Below are 5,000 nucleotides of genomic sequence, written 5' to 3' on the forward strand. Positions count from 1 at the left end.
CGCCCACAGGCACAACACAGCCATCTTTGGGAATGTGACCAAACTACATTGCCATCCGGCCCATAAACGACACCTCCATCTACAGGAATCCAACGAAACTACGCCAACCATACCTCCAAAACACGGCACCGCCATCTATGACAATGTGACGAAACCACATGCAATAGCTCCATCTACGCGAATCGGACGACACTACGTCCACCATGGCGAGCGCACCACAAACAAAAAGACCGCCATCTGCAGGTCCCCCGCAACATGACCTGCTGCACCGACGATACCGCCATCTAGGCGACGCCACGCCGACTACAACATCGCTAGGTCCCACAGTGCCCATTTTTCGACGCCACCCACACAGCCTGCATCATCTGTCCACCACAGGAGCCCCAACGCCAGTGCCTGCGCCGCACGAAGTCGTCGACCGACAATCGCTCCACCCGCACCCGCACGTGCCCCACTCCAACCGCCCAAATCGCAACTCCAGCGGATGAATGGCGGACTCTTCCCGCACTCCTATCGTGCAATCCACCCCTATATCTTGCGTTTCATGAAGAGTTATATCCAATATGCCATATTCCCGCTGTCCCTATACATGCTCTAAGTAGCTCGCTTGCTACAGCAGCAGCAGCACCACCTCCGCGCGCTTCCCTGGGGGCACTGAACCGCAGGACGCGAGACCCCACGCCCTGTGGCAAACAGGGCTCCTCGCAGAATATATACGGTCCCTACCCCGCACAACGATGACGGTGTGGGGGCCATTGTACGACACCGCTTCCTGCGGTGCCAACGCTGTCGTAGAGTCGATACTCCATCTTTGGTAGAAGGCAACCATTCCGCTGTAAATGAGTACGTCGCTCGTAGTTCAGTCACCTCGCAGCACTGCTCAGTAAACTATGCAGGCCCACATAGATAGATCAAATACGCAAATGCCCCTATACATGCTGAACGTCTGTGCAAACAAAACGAACCACACGTCACCCGCACACTCTATCACCCACACACTCTATCACACACTACTCTCTGCCTGTAACAAACACAGATACAATAATTAAGCACCGGCATGGACCAACGTCCGGTGCATCCTATCCGCCACAGTACACCAACCAGACTATGATAACCAGGCCAGGAGGTCCAATCATAAAACAGAATATCCCACTCGTCCGACAACCACAATTGCTCAGATAAGCCACCAACACCCACACATGTCCTACACAGGGGTGCACCCAACATCACCACACTGCCTCGTCTTACAGCACAAACACACTGGCAGGAATGAAACACACAGGTCTGCCGCAACCACAGACACGGCTCGCCCCCCCCTCTCACTGGCGGAAAGCGCATCCCGACGTGACATAACTCCTTTGACACACTGACGCTGCCTCGGGCATCCACGTCCTACGGTCGATATCAACGAACCTCACCCCCCCCCCCCCCCACAACACGCCATCCCATACCACATTGTGTACCGTACCCAAACCTAACGTGTACTGTACTACAACGCAATGTGTACCATAACACAACCCAGTTTGTACCTTAACCTAACCTATGTCACCTTAACCTAACCTATGTCACCTTAACCTAACCTATGTCACCTTAACCTAACCTATGTCACCTTAACCTAACCTATGTCACCTTAACCTAACCTATGTCACCTTAACCTAACCTATGTCACCTTAACCTAACCTATGTCACCTTAACCTAACCTATGTCACCTTAACCTAACCTATGTCACCTTAACCTAACCTATGTCACCTTAACCTAACCTGTGTTGCACCTTAACCTACCTCAATTTGCACCGCAATGTAACTCAATTTGCACCGCAATGTAACTCAATTTGCACCGCAATGTAACTCAATTTGCACCGCAATGTAACTCAATTTGCACCGCAATGTAACTCAATTTGCACCGCAATGTAACTCAATTTGCACCGCAATGTAACTCAATTTGCACCGCAATGTAACTCAATTTGCACCGCAATGTAACGCAATTTGCACCGCAATGTAACGCAATTTGCACCGCAATGTAACGCAATTTGCACCACAATGTAACGCAATTTGCACCGCAATGTAACGCAATTTGTACCGCAATCTACCCCCATGTTGTGCCTTAACCTAACCCACGTTGTGCCTTAACCTAACCCACGTTGTGCCTTAACCTAACCCACGTTGTGCCTTAACCTAACCCACGTTGTGGCTTAACCTAACCCACGTTGTGGCTTAACCTAACCCACGTTGTGGCTTAACCTAACCCACGTTGTGGCTTAACCTAACCCACGTTGTGGCTTAACCTAACCCACGTTGTGGCTTAACCTAACCCACGTTGTGGCTTAACCTAACCCACGTTGTGGCTTAACCTAACCCACGTTGTGGCTTAACCTAACCCACGTTGTGGCTTAACCTAACCCACGTTGTGGCTTAACCTAACCCACGTTGTGGCTTAACCTAACCCACGTTGTGGCTTAACCTAACCCACGTTGTGGCTTAACCTAACCCACGTTGTGGCTTAACCTAACCCACGTTGTGGCTTAACCTAACCCACGTTGTGGCTTAACCTAACCCACGTTGTGGCTTAACCTAACCCACGTTGTGGCTTAACCTAACCCACGTTGTGGCTTAACCTAACCCACGTTGTGGCTTAACCTAACCCACGTTGTGCCTTAACCTAACCCACGTTGTGCCTTAACCTAACCCACGTTGTGCCTTAACCTAACCCACGTTGTGCCTTAACCTAACCCACGTTGTGCCTTAACCTAACCCACGTTGTGGCTTAACCTAACCCACGTTGTGGCTTAACCTAACCCACGTTGTGCCTTAACCTAACCCACGTTGTGCCTTAACCTAACCCACGTTGTGCCTTAACCTAACCCACGTTGTGCCTTAACCTAACCCACGTTGTGCCTTACCCTGCTCTGTAATTGGCATATGACACGTTACATTAATGTATTGTTGTCCAACCGCAACCGGCTCAGAATGTTGTGTACACAGCTATGTGTCATCTCCCCATAACAGCTGCATTGCAGTGTGGTACGCCATAGAGACGTGTGGGAGTAATGGACGCAGTGGATGGCGATCAGCATGAGCCGTCTGTTCATGTAGTGGCGCGTGTATGCAGACGTAGTAGTCTCTTCTCACACAATGTGATAGCACGGTGCCCCGCGTTCCACATCTGCGACATGCTACAGAGGCCGGTTGACAGTTGGTCGCGCAATGGAGATCGCATATGTACGGGGGCACCTTCCACGTGCCCTCTAGTCGGGCACATTTTGTTGCGTGGATGTGAGCGAATGTAGTGTGTCTTGACACCTGACAGGCAGGCATGCAATAATAGTTGACTTTGCAAACGGGGATGGACGTGTACGTTTACTGGTGACGTTACGCAAATGAACAACTGGTAACCCGTTGTGGTGCGGTTGATCTTGCTGGAGGTACATCTGTGAGGGCAACGATCGGTACAGCTACGAAGCGGTCCCCACCATACCAACGAACGTGAATGTGAATCTGGGTGTGAAGCGATACGCGGCTGTGGGTGGGTGGGACTGTCCCCGGCCGGTGAGGGGGGGCCGCCCGGCGTGCTGGCCGCGCGGTGCGTGGGCGCACGCGCTACAGCCGGCTGGTGGGGGCGCCCAGTGGCAGGCGCGCCGGCCGACGGACGCGGCAGGCGGCGCAGCTGCGCGCCGGGGCACCCTGCGCGCGGCGCCGTGCAGCCAAAGTGGGTCCTCGCGGACCCGGTGCGAAGCGCGGTGGACATCTGCAGTGTGCTGGTCCGATTGAGGACTGTGTGCGTTGAGGATGCGCCGCCGCCCGGCACTCGGCGCCGCGACGCCGTCTGCTGCTCGGTCGCCCCAGCGGTTCTCGCTGGTGGTTTGTATCGCAGTTGTGCGGACGTGTTGGCACGTGCGCTGTGCTGGGAGAGTTCGCTTCGGCACCCACGTGGGGCCTTTGCCCTTCTGTGGCGCTGGCGTTGGAGCTGCCGGTCACCGTAGGTGGCGCGTGTTGTCTCCCGCCGGCAATGCCACGACAGCACGCTCCCGGGCCTCTGTCGGCAGCGGCAAGCTCAGTTGGGAGCACGGGTGGTCGCACCTAAAGCGTCTACTCGCCTAACTCCGGGCGATTGCGCCTCTCTCGAACCCGACCAAGTACTTAGGACGGCGCTGCGCGCCGCCGGGACCTGAGAGGGTTTCGAGGTGTATTGTGCAGGGGAGCCCAGCCTCCTCCTGTTTGCAGAATAATTGAGCGGACGCTTGCGTGTTCGCGCGGGCCCCCGGGACACACTCCCGGGCGGCCGGCTGCTCAGCTCTAGTTGACGCAGCTCCCTGGTTGATCCTGCCAGTAGTCATATGCTTGTCTCAAAGATTAAGCCATGCATGTCTCAGTACAAGCCGCATTAAGGTGAAACCGCGAATGGCTCATTAAATCAGTTATGGTTCCTTAGATCGTACCCACGTTACTTGGATAACTGTGGTAATTCTAGAGCTAATACATGCAAACAGAGTCCCGACCAGAGATGGAAGGGACGCTTTTATTAGATCAAAACCAATCGGTCGGCTCGTCCGGTCCGTTTGCCTTGGTGACTCTGAATAACTTTGGGCTGATCGCACGGTCCTCGTACCGGCGACGCATCTTTCAAATGTCTGCCTTATCAACTGTCGATGGTAGGTTCTGCGCCTACCATGGTTGTAACGGGTAACGGGGAATCAGGGTTCGATTCCGGAGAGGGAGCCTGAGAAACGGCTACCACATCCAAGGAAGGCAGCAGGCGCGCAAATTACCCACTCCCGGCACGGGGAGGTAGTGACGAAAAATAACGATACGGGACTCATCCGAGGCCCCGTAATCGGAATGAGTACACTTTAAATCCTTTAACGAGTATCTATTGGAGGGCAAGTCTGGTGCCAGCAGCCGCGGTAATTCCAGCTCCAATAGCGTATATTAAAGTTGTTGCGGTTAAAAAGCTCGTAGTTGGATTTGTGTCCCACGCTGTTGGTTCACCGCCCGTCGGTGTTT

The 5,000-nt window shown here is 54.0% G+C and overlaps 1 non-coding gene across 1 annotated transcript in view; it reads left to right on the forward strand.

The window, feature by feature from the left end:
• Window positions 1-4,306: 4,306 nt before the first annotated feature.
• LOC126112253 (small subunit ribosomal RNA) overlaps window positions 4,307-5,000 on the forward strand; it is a 1,909-nt gene continuing 1,215 nt past the window's right edge. The window contains exon 1 of the ribosomal RNA XR_007524379.1: window positions 4,307-5,000. This exon is cut by the window's right edge and continues 1,215 nt beyond it. This is a non-coding gene — a ribosomal RNA (small subunit ribosomal RNA).

The sequence above is a fragment of the Schistocerca cancellata genome, unplaced genomic scaffold (assembly GCF_023864275.1).
Source record: "Schistocerca cancellata isolate TAMUIC-IGC-003103 unplaced genomic scaffold, iqSchCanc2.1 HiC_scaffold_152, whole genome shotgun sequence".
Classification (NCBI taxonomy): Eukaryota; Metazoa; Arthropoda; class Insecta; order Orthoptera; family Acrididae; genus Schistocerca; species Schistocerca cancellata.